The following is a 14851-nucleotide window of genomic DNA, read 5'->3' as shown; positions in this document are numbered from 1 at the left end:
CTGTTCAACAGGTGAGATCTTGCTACAGGGTAATGGAGAAATCACAACAGTACGTTACAATACAACAGCCATTGAAGTTGGATGCTGAGCATTATGGCTACTGGAAGGTGTCTATCCGATAGGCTATCCAAAGTGCTAAAATGGATGCGTGGTTCGCAGTGGAAGAAGGATGGAAAGCTCCGATGGTCATGGATGCCAAGGGGTTAGAAATACCAAAATCTAAGAAGGATTGGACTACTGAAGAGAAGACAGCTGCTAAGAACAACTCAACGGCCTTGTCAATCATCTTCAGATCATTGCCAATGAGTCAATTCACGCATGTGCAAGGGAGCACATCAGCAAAGGAAGCATGTGACATTCTAGAAACAACCTTTGAGGGAACCAGTAATGTGAAGAGGACCAGATTGGATATTTTAGCGTCTGAATTTGAAAACTTGACAATGGAGAATGAAGAGTCGATTGAGGAATTCAGCAGTCGGCTGAGTTCAATTTCCTAGTAAACTGTCGTCTTGGGAAAAACGTACAAGGACAAGAAGCTGGTCAGCAGTCGGAACCAAGGATTTGGATAAACTTTTAACCATGGGCAGAACGTCTAATGTTACGTGGGGTCTTGGATACAATGGAGGAAATACAAAAGGTGAGACTCAGTTTGTCAAAGGATCCACTTCAGACGATAAATCTCAGGTCAAACCCACAACCACTGTTCGGAATCTGTTTCGCTCTAAGCCTAAACGAGCATCTCAGGCTTACAACTTGAGACAAACTTACTTCAAACCTGAGTTCAGAAGCAAGAGAACAGGATGCTGGTACTGTGGAGGTCTGAGTCACTACAAAGCAGACTGCTACAACTACTTGAAACATGTTGTTCAGACTAGGAGGAATTATCAAGTGGGTGCTCAAGGACGACGAGTCAGACAAGTGTATGTCAAGAAAGAACATCTATAGTGTCATGTTACTCAAACATCAGCGAATGCAGAACTCAAGGATCTGATGTGGTGCTTTGATAGTGGATGCTCCAGACACATGACTGGAACACTAGACAATCTTGCTGGATATAAGGATGTGCCATCTAGGAAAGTCAGATTTGGAGATGGAGGTCATGCCTTGATCAAAGGAAAGGGATATACTTCCGGACAAGCCTTGCCTCATCTAACCGATGTATATCATGTTGATGGACTTAAGGCAAATCTGATCAGTATCAGTCAACTGTGTGACGATGGTTTGAGTGTTTTCTTTACACAAACGGAATGCAAAGCCTTTGACAAACATGGATTTGTAAAGATGGAAGGACACCGTGCTGCAAATAACTGTTACATGTGGAATCCAGAAGAGTCATGCTACACTGCATCACAGATCGATCAATCTACTTCAGAAGATCAATCGCTAGTGTCTCTGCTAGAATCTGATCATATGGGTGAAGCCATGAGTTCGGTTCAGGAGTTTACCATATACACAATGAGCTGGCAGGCTCCATTCAAGTTCACAATCAACAAGGTATGCAATTGTTTAGCTTGGTATCTGACCAGTCTGTATGGCTTACTTGTCTCAGGTGGTTGGTGGGAAGGTCAGCTGATCTCAGGAAACAAGCAATCTCAGTTCCAGTTCCTCAAACACACGGTTCACGTCATCTCACAACCAATACAGTGTGGAATCTCATTAACACTAGTGTCATGAATGAGATTCAAGGGGGAAGAGTGATCTTGGATTCTTCGTGTGTTAACAATTAGGAAGATGCAATGGAGTGGGAACTGAACTTACTTAAGTCTGTCAAGCTATTGGGATCTGATATCTGCAATCAGATCATTGATGAAGCCGGTGTTGCAATCCGTCTTAGACATCTGCTGTTGGCTCAGGGCTATATTCGGATGGAAGACGAGTCAAAGATTGATACACATCTTGCTTGATGTGAATCTATCAGGTTTCTGCTAGGATGTGTGTGTGCAACACAGTTCTATGTTTATCAGATGGTACTCCAGAAAGGGATCTTGAGTAGTGAACCCCAGAGGGAATGGTTTGAGAGTCACCCAAGAGCATTCGGTGTTCCGGGACATCCATACTCGGCTCATAGATTGAAAACAGTTGTCTACTGCTTAAAGCAGCTTCCGGAGAAAATGTGTTGTATGGCTCGACAAATCAAACACTTGTACAAGCTTTTGTTGAACTTATTACCAGAGAGTTTGAAGTAAGTATGTACGGAGTTCTGAGGTACATGCAGGGCATACAGATTAAGCAAACTGATGAGGGCATATCTATGTCGCAGAATATATACGCAAGAACAATGATTGAGAAGTTCAAACTGGATGCACAAGAGATTGTCACAACACCGATGAAGATCTCGACAAGACTTACTGCAGATGAGAGAGGAGGAGATGTAAATGTTAGTATGTATCAGGGGATGATCGAGAGTCTTCAGTACTTGACTGTGAGTAGACCAGATATCTGTCATGCAGTGAATGTGTGTGCTCAGTATCAAGTCAACCCCAAGATGTCGCACTTGTCAGCTGTAAGAAGAATTCTCAAGTATGTGAATGGTATACCAACTTTCGAGCTGTACTACACCAAGGACACTGACAATAGACTGAAGGGATATTGTGCTGCGGATTGGGCTTGATCTTTGGATGACATACGGGGATCACTTAGAGGATGCTATTTTGTTGGAAACAACATGGTGTCTTGGAAGAGCATGAAGCAGAACAGTCAGCTTCTATCAACTGCTGAAGCAGAGCTAAGTTCTTTGGAGAGTTCGAGTTCTCAACTTGTACGACTGAAACAGCTCATAGAGGAGTGTGGTATGATCTCTGATTTTCCAGTACTGTATTGCAATAATCATAGTGCTATACATTGTTTCCAAGAACCTGCTAGGAAGTCTCGTACAATGCACATAGATCATAAACATAACTATATTCATGAATTGGTTAAGGAGAAACTAATAGCAATTGAACATGTGGGTACTAAAGCTCAACTAGCTGATGTGTTTATCAAACCTCTGATGTCTAACAAATTATGTACTCTACGAATGTTCATTGGAATGTTTGAACTATAATTGTGTTTGAGTTGTGCTGATCTAGAATAGGGACCTGAAGCAAGAACAAGTCATGGAAATCCAAAGATGCATAGAGGATCAGCACTTAGCAAAGTCATGTGGAAAATAGTTGCATGTCATGCCGGTTCAAATCAGACGTAAAAAGTTGTCGTCTAACAGGAGGTTAAAGAGCTGAGAAGATCAACAAACTGAATGAACTTGGTACACAAAAAAAAAAAAAAATGTGTATCAAGTTCACCAGGTTCGAATATCAAGCAATTGAGAAGTCAAGTGATATTGCTGATATAACAAAATAAGGGAGTAATTCAAAAGAATTCATATCATCACGCCCCTGTTTAGTCAAACTATCTTCAAAGGACATTCCAGCTGCCTGTTACACGTTGATCTGATTCATGAGAGCTAAAGGCATGACAGTGTGAAAGACTAGCCACTGAATAATGAGCTGATTCATCAACGATCTGATTGGTTATGACAGTTTCATGCGGAAGTCGTGAACACCTGATTGGCACAAAGCACATTTTCAAGTACTAGGAAGAGGTAAACTTTGAAATCAGTGTTGGAAAGCTTTTACCCTCATGTGTCAATTAGCTGTTTAGGTCACTAAACTAGTTCAGGCTATAAAATGTTCAATGTTGCTCTGAATGTGTTTGAAATTTAATCACGTGTTTGATTGAAAATTCTCTTGGCAAAGAAGCACTTATGTGTTTGTTAAGTGTTTCAGAATATTAAAACAGTTTGGGCCCAAGCCTGTTTCAAGCCCACAGAATTTCAAGGAGGAGTGCTCGAGTATTGGAGGGAAAAAGAGGAGTTAGGGTTTGAGGAGTCAAATCAATTTCTTATTTGGAAGTCGAGAAGGCAATCCCCTGTGTTCAACGCAATTTCGAGTGAGATCGAGCATGAAATCACTTCTCTCCGGTCTGCAACGCCTGGTTCAATAGAAAGCCGAGTCCGCATCTTCTGCAGACATGTTCGGTGCACAATCTAGTGATTCGTTGCCAGAGATTTCACGGCCGACTGCAACAGAATGTCAAGAGGTGAAATCCGATGAAGCACTCACTGAACCCAACCCTGATTGGGCTCTAGTTCTCGTCAAAGACCCATCGCCTCCACTCATCATCGAGGTTGAGGATGAGACTCTGCCTTCAATCGACAGTGTTCAGAACCCTAAACCGAAGGATCCTGAGGCTACCCCCTCGCAACCCTCTGTTGCATCTCGATTGCGCAAGAGGAAGTCATCTGCTGCGGATCCACGCATCAAAAGGATGAAGCAGGGAAAGGGAGTTACCGGTTCATCTTCCTTCGATGGAATTCGATTTGTCTCTACGGAGGCTGAAAAGAGGTATGCTCAATTCTCTCAACGAAATTTCATTGAGGAAGTAGAACTGTCTAGGAAGACAAATGAGGCAGCTAGGGAGTTTATAAAGCAGGCAGGACTGATTCGAACGGTTACTAAGTTCAACCCGTTCACTCAGAATCTAGTGTTTGAGTTCTGGGCTAATCTGCCCACTATGAAGGTAGACACGTATATGGTCAAAGTCTTGGTGCGCAATCGGGAGTATGAGCTCTCACCTGGGAAGATCAACGAGATGTATGGTCTCCCTTCTGTTGATGCTAGACAGCAGCGGATGGATATCGCTGGTCTGGTTGATGAACAAGTGGCTGAATTTCTCACTGGTGGGAAAGTCAGTGTTCTGAGCAAGCTTCAGGTGAGTGCCTTTACACCTACGAGTTTGGAACTGTTTAAACTCTGCTGCTCAAATTCGTCTCCCACATCCAACGCTGGGTATGCTCAGCCTGATCGATTGTATATTACATTTCTTTGATTGAGTATTTGATTTTTGACTAAGTTCTGTGCTCAAGCAGGGGGAGATAAGGCCCCTTCGGACTCCGTTGATGCTGGGGGAGATTAAGTTGTGGGGGAGCTGTGTTGTTTAAGTTTTTAATTGTTATAAGCTTCATTGTATTTCAGACCAAAACAGTTTCTTTTGTGTTTTTGTTTAAACCGATGATTATATCATCGTAAACATGGGTCTGTAATATTTTTAACACAATGTTTACTTTCAGACTAATCATTTATGCTAGATGATGTTTCTAGAGTATGTGTGTTATGTCTCCGATTTGAGTTTCAGGTTATATCAATAAAGGAGTGCTTGAGTATCAAACTCAGTCAAAAAGGGGGAGATTGAAGATGCGGAGTCAATCAATCAGCTGATGGCGATCTGAGCGTTGATGGATTTCAGGACGCTGCATCGGGTTTCATCAGACGCTTGATTTGCAGACATGGATGCGAGAGCAAACGTGGCAAGCTAAGGCGGATGATGTGGAGAGCCAAGGATGAAAGCTGACTTGGCGTGGTGTCAAAGACAAGAATTACCAAGAAGATATTGAAGATATCATCTCGAAGATTTAGGAAGGAATAAGCTTGAAGAAAACAAGAAAGATTCCTTAAAATGAGATTCTCGGAGATCCTAGGTTTAGGGTTCTGGAGAGTAGGTATAAGTATTCTAGAGTTTAGCGTGAGGCGTTTTGAGCACTCTAGAATACTACGATACGATTGAAAAACTTCAGAGCATTGCAAAAGTTTGAAGGTGAGTGTGTAATTCTCTTTGTCTTCACGTGAGAGTGATAAGAAACAGAGAAGAGAATTAGACTTAGATATTCTTAGTCGGGTTTGATCTTTTGGGTAGAATAGATCAAGTAATCTCCAAGATAACATTTGTAAACAACTTGTTATCAATAAAAATATAGTTATAAGCAATTCTCTGTGTTGTGTTGATCTCTATACCCTTTACTTGCTTCAAGTTTTTCTTGGAGACTAAAGAAACTAGTGCTAAGCCGCAAAATATGCCGCTTGTTTTTGCCTTGATGCAGTATTATGATTCTAAGAAGTCTGCTTTTTGCTTCAAGAATTTCAAAGTTGATTTTGGCCTAGAAGATGTCATGTATATTACAGAACTCTCAATCAACGACAGACATGCTTATAACTTTACTTCATTACCCGATTGTTATTTATCAAATGCTCAATTTGTTATTTATTAAATGCTCAACTGGTACATGTATATGGATTAGAGAGTAGTGATGTTATAGATACAATCACTACTTATTTAAAAATAAGTACAAATATGGCTGAAGAGTTATTTCTTAAGAAGAAAGGAAAATCCTTCAGCAACGCTTATGGAAAGCTGAAATCCCAGTTTGAAGTAGTGCTGATGTTGGGATTTCAGCTTTCTTTTTATATTATTTATCAAAGTTTTGGTTAAACAAATTGTACATAATTCATATGCTGATAAATATGAATAAACTGATGTCTTTTTGTAAAAAAGTATTTTTTCTGAAATAATAAATAAAATTTATATATGAGCAGTTATTTTATTTAAAAAGGAAATAAAAAAGTTTAGAATTTGAAAATAATTATGAGCAGTTAATTTGTTTTTTTTTTTGGATGAAAGTTTAAAATACTTGGATTCACCCCTAGGATTTCTTTTTATTTTAATCAATCAGAATCTGCCATATAATTAAAAAATTAAACTCATTTAAATATTAAATTTAATCTCTAACCAGTATTTTATAAATCCAAACTGATATCTAATCTCCTTTAATTATAATATCTAATCCCTAATTATCTTTTGTAAACCCAAACCGGTATTTTACCTCTTTTAATCGTAAAATTTAAATATTTTTATAAACCCAAACTGATATTTAAATATAAATAGCTATATCTATCATCTATGGCTTTCATGCAAATATCAAAAATATTAAATTTCTTCTTAATCTCACTTAAAAAATATCAAATTTATTTTGAGTAAATCAAAATTCAGGTTTATATAGATTGATTGTTTTGGACAAAGAAAATCAACCTTAGTATATCTTCTCTTGTTGCATTATAAATCTCGGGTTTCTCTACGTTTGATTGTGAGTAAGGTTTCTTGGTTACATGTCATCTCTTCTTCACAGCCTCTTTATAAAATTGACAAAAAGGTAATATTAAAACACTATTAGTCGGATTATAAAATAGTGTTATAATAGGATGTTTCACCTAGAATGTTTAATAAATTAAAAAGTATTATATATATCTATCATTGTATTCAGTTTTGTATACTTTAAATTTATGAAATTTGGAATATTATGGTTAGTGATATTTGTATATTACTATTTATAGAAGACAACATTTCTACGTTTGACAACTACATTCAACTTTAACAACTACGCACGGTATCTTTTGTTTAATCAATAATCAAATCTCAGTTCTGTGTATTCGAGAGAAACTCTACTTCATTTTCATTATATTTAAACATATAGTTGTATATCATGTATTATTGGAATCAAATAAATATATTTAGTCTTGTCAAACCATATTTTGTTAAGTATATGTAGTTTCCTCGGGTTGTAGCATGGAAAAAATATGTCTAAGTTGGTATGTACGTTTGGGAATGTAATTGTATATTTTGTATATATAAGTTTACACATAGTAGCTTTGTACGTTTTCGTGTATGTAATTAATATAGAAGTTTAACAATATCTCATAATCAGAAATTTTCTAATTTTATATATGTTTATATTTACAGAATGTGAAACTAATATTTGTTGATAAAATATTAATGTTATATGAGACATAAGCCATTTGTGTAATAAATAGATTTTACTAATTTTGCAATTCTGATAGAGAACGACGAATAAATAAATATTTGAATTAGAGATATAAAGTAATAATACGTAATATTTAGTAACATTATTATTTATTTTAGGATGAATAATATTAAATTTAGTCAATAATAGCGATGCGATATTGTAAGATATCAAATTTTAGAAGGTATTCTAAATTCGAAATATGTAGTTTTTTTAACCAAAATCATACACAATAAATAACAAAACGACCATTAGGCCGGTACCAAAAAAAAAATAGAAACTTGTTCATACAGAAATAAAAATAAGATAAGACCGAGTTCATAAAGATAAACACAAAAACATAATTTTAAGTCGATGTTCAACCGCCATTCCTTGCACCTTCATCACGGAGCCTACAAAACAAACAAATGTGGCATGCAATTATCAATAGTAATATTATATTCCGTTTATACAATTACTAATAACGAAATGTAATAATAAAAGAATATATCAAAACTTACATCTCATGGATCTCGTTAGACTCGGGGAAATCAGGATCCGGAAAGACGGTTGATTTCGGGCATGCGGCGCAAACACGTACGTTCTTTGGACCATCAAAATAATGGTCAATCTTCCACCATCCAAGAACAGCGACAATAACTCCACCACCATATCGACGATAATTATGATCAAAGTCAAGAGCTTCATTCTTAGTAGCTAGACATTTCAAAACACGATTTCTAAACAGATAATCAAAAATAGTATTAGAACAGTTTAATTTAGGTAATTCAAATTAAACTATCAAAGTAGAAAACTTACTCATTGTCACTTATTTTGAAAGTTAGCGTCAATCATCGACGTGGTTTTGCTTAGGTCTTGTGTTTATCATTTCTCCAACATCATAGATCGCTCCCACCAAGTCTCCAAAAAATTACAGAAATTAATTAAAATAAATCAGAGTCAAATATATACAATTGATATTGAAAATGACAAAACTAATGAAATACTAAGATGAATGATATAAAATAATGCACACAACAAATTCATAAGAATCTCACCAACTAAAACACATTTATCGATTTCATCATCGATAATCGAAGAGAAGGATGCTAGACGATAGTGAGGAATAGCGGGTACCGGACTTGTTAATCTGACAACAGTGTCAACAGCAAATCCAATTTTGAAGGTATGAGTTGTTGGCCTGACAGGACCCGAGTTCTCAACAATTCCAAAACTTGTTATGGTTACCCATTCTCCTTCATTAATAAAATCTTTATAGTGATCCGACATCTTGTATCCAATAGTAGCTTCAATAGTCATACCCTACGGATCAAATATACTAATCAAAACTCTAAAACATGCAAACCTAAAATTTTCATTACAAAATAGTCAAAACTTATATGTTGGTCGACGAGAATCAAACCCATAACCTTTGAAGATGGAACCAGCGGAACTAAGAATGTCCTCACAACTCTCACACGAATACACCATCCTGTAATAGGCGGTTTCAACAGTGTAAGAGGATGAAACGATTCCATCTTTTTACTAAAATTTCTTAGTTATTTTTTGTATTCGTTTTATGAGATGCTAATGATACCGATATATATATAAGAGAGACGAAAACACCGTAGAAGCATGTTAGACGCAACTTTCAAAAAAGTAATAATAGTCATGACGTTTCAAGTCACTTTGTATTTTTGAAGATTCTGTAATATATTTTGAATAACTCAATTATTAATAAAATTAAAAATTTGACGGGTCTTACATTTTAGGGAAATAATATAAATATTTTATCGTTATATTAATTGGAGTTGTTATATAAATACCAATTGTCTTAACTGCGTGGATAAATTAGTAACAATCACAGGATACTATAATGTTTGAGACACTTAATAACAAAATTTTAAGAAAAGTTAATAATTATGGAGAGAAATAAGTAATAAATATTTTTAATATTTTTAATAATGAAAGTGATTACAAATTAGGAAACAATATATATGAAAATATATTGTTAACAAAAGAATCTATAATTTAATTCTATTATGGCACAATATAAAGAATATATATTCTAATTTAGTTTATCTACTCTATTATTGTGCAAATTGGAACACAAACTAAAGGATGCTTGATTAAGAGATAAGAGTTGAAATAATTTATGTTTTCAACTTAGAAGATTCTCTAACGTTTTAACTTTTAAGGACATAATTCTTTGGACAAATCTTCTAATAAACTCTAAGGTTTGGTTTTTGTTTTTCTTTGTTTAATAGTATAGATATCTAACTCATATTTTAGTATACATTGTAATCAAAATTTGCAATCCAAATACATTGTGTTAAAATCAACAAAATATCAACATAATTTAAATCAAAATAACCGAATAATTGACCAATCTAAAAACAGTTATAATTTGATCTAAGTTTACGGAACTATAGTTATTTAGTAAGCATTAAATTAAGGAAGCATAATAAAAGTTAATGTTTAACAGAAATAATGCATAAGAAAGTCAATAAAAACATAAACAAAGTCTTAATAGAAAAGTTTTTAAACAAAACGATAGATAGGGGTCTGGTGTTGAATCTTTAGTTCTCATCAACAACTTCACCTAGCTCAGGTGGCTGCATCCGTTCAAGGAATTGAGTTCTGAAACAGTAGGAAAACAAAAAAAATAAAAATAACCAAGACTAAAATTTCTAAAATTACAATAAACAGTTAAGGGATAATGAAAATATAAACGTTCTTACGTGATGCGATCCATGTTAATCTCTGGGTAACTTTGATTGAATGTAATTTTTGAAGCACCATTATGTGAGATTAGACATTGACGACCTAAAATATTAATGTTTTTATTATATGAAGTAGCTATATAAATTATTGATAAGATAAGATGAGTCTTAAATATACCTTCATGATCATCAACATTCCAAAATCGTAGCACACAGTTTGTAGGATTCATACCAAAGGTCCACTGATAACCAAGATCTAGACCAAGTTCCATCCACAATTGCACAAACAACTCACAAGTATATCCTCTTGCAACACATATCAGAGACTTTCCCCTACTAACAATATCAAATTATTTCACCAAAACATCTAAGTCTATGAATAAAGCCAACTATAAAGATAACAATATTTACTATGTTTGTGCATTTAATATAGAACCAAATAGATGACGAACTATATAGTGGAAAATACTAACCAAGTATTTTTAATCTCAAACTCGAGAAATTGAGAAAGTATAGGATTTTCTGAAACTTGAGGAACAAAATCAGGTCTTGTTATATTTTCAACTCTCACGACAACACCATAAGCATCTACAAAAAAAAACGATAACATGAAAGATAAATATTTCCAAATAAACAGACTTAATATTTTTTAAAAATCTAGATAAAAAAGTTACCATGGACAATTGAAGAATTAATTGTCTTATTTTCGATCATGGAGAAGGCAGCAAATCGAAAAAAGTTACTTGGAACCAATCTATCCACAGGAGACAGTTTGGTAGTTTGAAGAAACTTGATTCTCAACTTATTATCGGTTAAGGGACGTTTTCTACCGACGGCTGATTTGATCAGATGTATGTTTTCCAAGAAAAACCAACCTCCTTTATCGAAAACTCTAGGGACGTCATATCCAGGGTAGAAATAAGGACAAATGGCATCAATCATTGTGCCCTAAAAAAAAAATTGACTTATAAATTATTAATATATTAAATCCAAAGAATACTTTTTAATTTAGAATTACCATCTTATCGCACAAGATCATTTGGTATGACTTCCCACCCTCATGAGGAAGTGTTACCCACCAACATAGTATCTTCACAAAAACCTTCAACTCTTTTCTTTTTTGGCAAACTTGAGAGAGATATGAGATACCTTTGTAATAACCACCTCTATCATCTCTCTACATATTTTTGTTTTTTTTGAAACTAATAGGTTAGAAGAAAGATGTCGAAGATAAGTAATGGACATAAATAAAGGAGGAGGTTTTCTTTTTTTCAGGTTATGTGTCCTTTGACTATTTAGAATATTACTTGTATAATAATTTTACAAAATAAATAAATTAAATAGAAAAAGTTAAATGTCATGCAAATATTGTCAATCGAATTTGGAACCTCGATGGTAAATTATAGTGCTTTTTATGGTTACTTGCGAATTTTAATGAATTTTGTAAGAAACAAAATGTGACATAAGTTGTCATATCTCTTGGATGAGTTGTCAAATCTTGTTATCAATCTTAGAAAAAATGGTAAGAAAAGATGTGAACAATAGATTTAATTGAAAAAGCAAGTTTCATAAATAAATTGAATTCAATATAGATGTTAATATTTGTATCTACTCAATAAAATCTACTCTATTATTCCACAAAATATGTATAAGAGCACAATATATTTATAATAAACTGAGATCATATATATAGATATATATATTATATTCCTCAGAAATTAAATTTTAACTGTTATATGTGTATCGATTATTTTTAAGTTACAAAGGTAATGATGTGACTTTGATCTATATCCAAAAAGAAACTTTAAAAAGAGTACCTAAGTTTCCAAAATAAATATTATTTTAATATGAGAGAAAAGATACCGAAAGATAATGCTTTTGCAGGGTTTTAAATATAAAGAGTCCAAATATTTATTTTTACTTTTTTGTATAAGACAATGACATTGAGTTGAAAAGAAATGAACTTAATAATAAATGATCATGATGTTTCCAAGAATGATTTATCTCAAAGTTTTTAATGTTTTATTCTTGGTACCCTTCCAATTTTCTTAAAAATGTAAAAAGAATCATCAATAATTATATGTCAAAAAAATAAATTAAATGGATAGTATTTTAACAGAAATAAAAAAATACTACAACTATACTTTTATGTAATCGTTGCAAATTTATATAGGAGTTTGTTTGTAGTTTTTTTATGTCATAGTTGTAAACTTTGTTAGGAGTTTAACAAAACATAAGATAGATAAAAATCAAACGGGAATAGAATACTTAAATAGGTTCAAAACATAAACAAATTTGAAAAAAAACAACAACTTAAAATGACAAAGTTTGAAGGAAATTTAAAGAAGTTTGAAACATAATTTAAATAAGAATAGGAGCTGCGAGGTCAAACTCCTAATTCTCTTCAATCACTTCCATCCTTGGGTTCTCTGGAAGGTCATCATAATCTTCGAAACCGCGGCCGTAAAACAGAAAAAACAAAAATTGTATTGATTAATTGATTTTATGGTTAACCAATACAATAAAAAAATGATAAAATTCTTACATGTAGCTTTGAATATCTATCTCAGCGAAATTGGTTGGATTGAGGTAAATTCTTGAACATCCAAATTCACTCTTCAAACATTCTCACCTTTTCCAAAAATTTCATTTAAAATGATATAATAAAAATGTCAATCATAAGTAAATAGGATTACAATAGAAACAAAAATAACTAACCCTCAATATCAGCAATTCTCCAAAACCTCACAATGGCAACAATGGGCTGATATCTTGATTCATTTTGAGAAATTTATAAGTCGCTGAACTGATACATTTTGAGAAATTTATAACAAAGAGTTCACAGCATCTTCCAACAGCATAGCATTTCATTTTTTCTCCCCTAACCAATATGACAAAACATTAGACTAAGCAATACATTATTAAGCTAATTTTTCAGACAAGAGACACATTACTAAACATACTTAAAAACACTACAATTTACATATTGTCCAAAAGTTTGAATGAGACATATCTTGATTCATAGTCGGTTTCACCGTGGCGACAAACAAATGAAAATTTCTTAATAGCCGAGATATTTGTCACCACACCCATTGCACCTAAGTATAGAATAATATATTAATAGCATAGTTCAAAAATAATAACATAAACTACTATCAAAAATTCATTCTTAAAATGAGAAGAACATAGATTGACTAAAAACTTACCCGTGACATAATCCCAATCCTCAAGACATGGATACTTAAGGTCAATGAGAAAAATGAAATCAAAGAAGTCATTTTCACCCGTTCCGGAAGAGGGTAAACACTTGTTTCCCAAATGAACTTGATGTGGAAACGAAAGGAAGAATACCTAACCCTTGCTTGAGGAAAAACGACCCGAAAGTGAGAGATGTGAATCCATGTGTCAGGCTTGAGAAATGGACGGAAGAGATTGTGATAGTTTCTATGAGGAATTGTTGCACCAACACGGTTATTCTGAAAAAAATTCCAAGCAACTCAAAGATTAAATAGTTTGTGATGATCTGTTTCAATGATAACAAAGTAAATTGGGATTAAAAGAAAAAACAAAGGGAAAAGACAAACCTTGTCATCATGAAGAATCATGGTCGTAATTTCAACATGATTGTTTGGAGGATGATTCCAAATTGACAGGATCTTGACGTTAATCTTCCAGTTAGTCGAGTTATCTCTCAAATCAGTGAGTTTGTGAACAGACATCATGTGTATCCAAGGAAGTTTTTTTTTTTTTCGACAGATAAAGAGTTAAACCTAATTGTGTTAGGCTTGAAATTTTTGATTTTATATAATTGGGAAAAGATACAATGATGGAAAGTTAAAGTGTAAAAAGGAAACGAATCGTCAAGAACTAGTAGGATTTCTTATAGGTTAGAACAATAATGATGACATTTATTTCTTAACGTGTTACTAAAAATTGTAATTATTAAAATGAGAGTTTATGAAAAAATAGGAATAGGTTTGTTTTGTTTGAGTTATCATGATTAATCATATTTAATAAGACTGATTATTTAGTGTACAAAATCTTTGCTAATTCTGATTTTGTAGAATATTTAACACAAAATTAGCAAAATTGTTTATAGTTCTTAGTATGATTAACATTATAATATAAAATAATGTGTTTCTTAATAATAAACAATTTTGTTTTCTGAAAATTTGATGTTTTTGTTTTTTTTCTTCTTTCATCAAGATTGATGTTCTAAATCAACATCATTAATATTTTTATTGTTAACCAATAAAAGAAGAGAGAAATATAACTAATACTATAGTTAAACTAACAAAATAATAATAATTCATGAAAAGTTATTTTTCTTAATTTGTGTCAAAATTCTACAACATAAAATTTGGTGGAACAGAAGGAGTAATCAAATCTCAGTTCTGTGTATTCCCAAAAACTGAGATTTAACAAAACGAAACGACATATAATTGAAATAATTTTATTAATTCCCAAAAAACCAAATAAA

General features: G+C 33.4%; 5 pseudogenes across 6 annotated transcripts; 2 read left to right on the top strand and 3 right to left on the bottom strand.

The window, feature by feature from the left end:
* Positions 1-32: 32 nt before the first annotated feature.
* Positions 33-3053, top strand: AT2G10860 (annotated as a pseudogene; the record flags this gene model as incomplete). Its single annotated transcript has 1 exon — positions 33-3053.
* Positions 3054-3954: 901 nt separating this feature from the next.
* AT2G10850 lies at positions 3955-5136 on the top strand (annotated as a pseudogene; the record flags this gene model as incomplete). Of its 2 annotated transcripts, one of them has the most annotated exons (2): positions 3955-4826; positions 4907-5136. The 2 variants fall into 2 exon arrangements; another variant differs by lacking the exon at positions 4907-5136 and having other exon boundaries at positions 4009-4866.
* A 3029-nt stretch (positions 5137-8165) lies between these two features.
* On the bottom strand, positions 8166-9190 carry AT2G10840 (annotated as a pseudogene; the record flags this gene model as incomplete). Its single annotated transcript has 1 exon — positions 8166-9190.
* A 1037-nt stretch (positions 9191-10227) lies between these two features.
* On the bottom strand, positions 10228-11845 carry AT2G10836 (annotated as a pseudogene; the record flags this gene model as incomplete). The annotated part of the gene is made up of 7 exons: positions 10228-10288; positions 10390-10474; positions 10550-10704; positions 10845-10959; positions 11115-11319; positions 11521-11662; positions 11760-11845.
* A 923-nt stretch (positions 11846-12768) lies between these two features.
* AT2G10833 lies at positions 12769-14090 on the bottom strand (annotated as a pseudogene; the record flags this gene model as incomplete). Its single annotated transcript has 1 exon — positions 12769-14090.
* Between the last annotated feature and the right edge of the window lie 761 nt (positions 14091-14851).

The sequence above is a fragment of the Arabidopsis thaliana genome, chromosome 2, assembly GCF_000001735.4.
Source record: "Arabidopsis thaliana chromosome 2, partial sequence".
Lineage (NCBI taxonomy): Eukaryota > Viridiplantae > Streptophyta > Magnoliopsida > Brassicales > Brassicaceae > Arabidopsis > Arabidopsis thaliana.
This window is presented reverse-complemented; position numbering and strand designations above follow the sequence as displayed.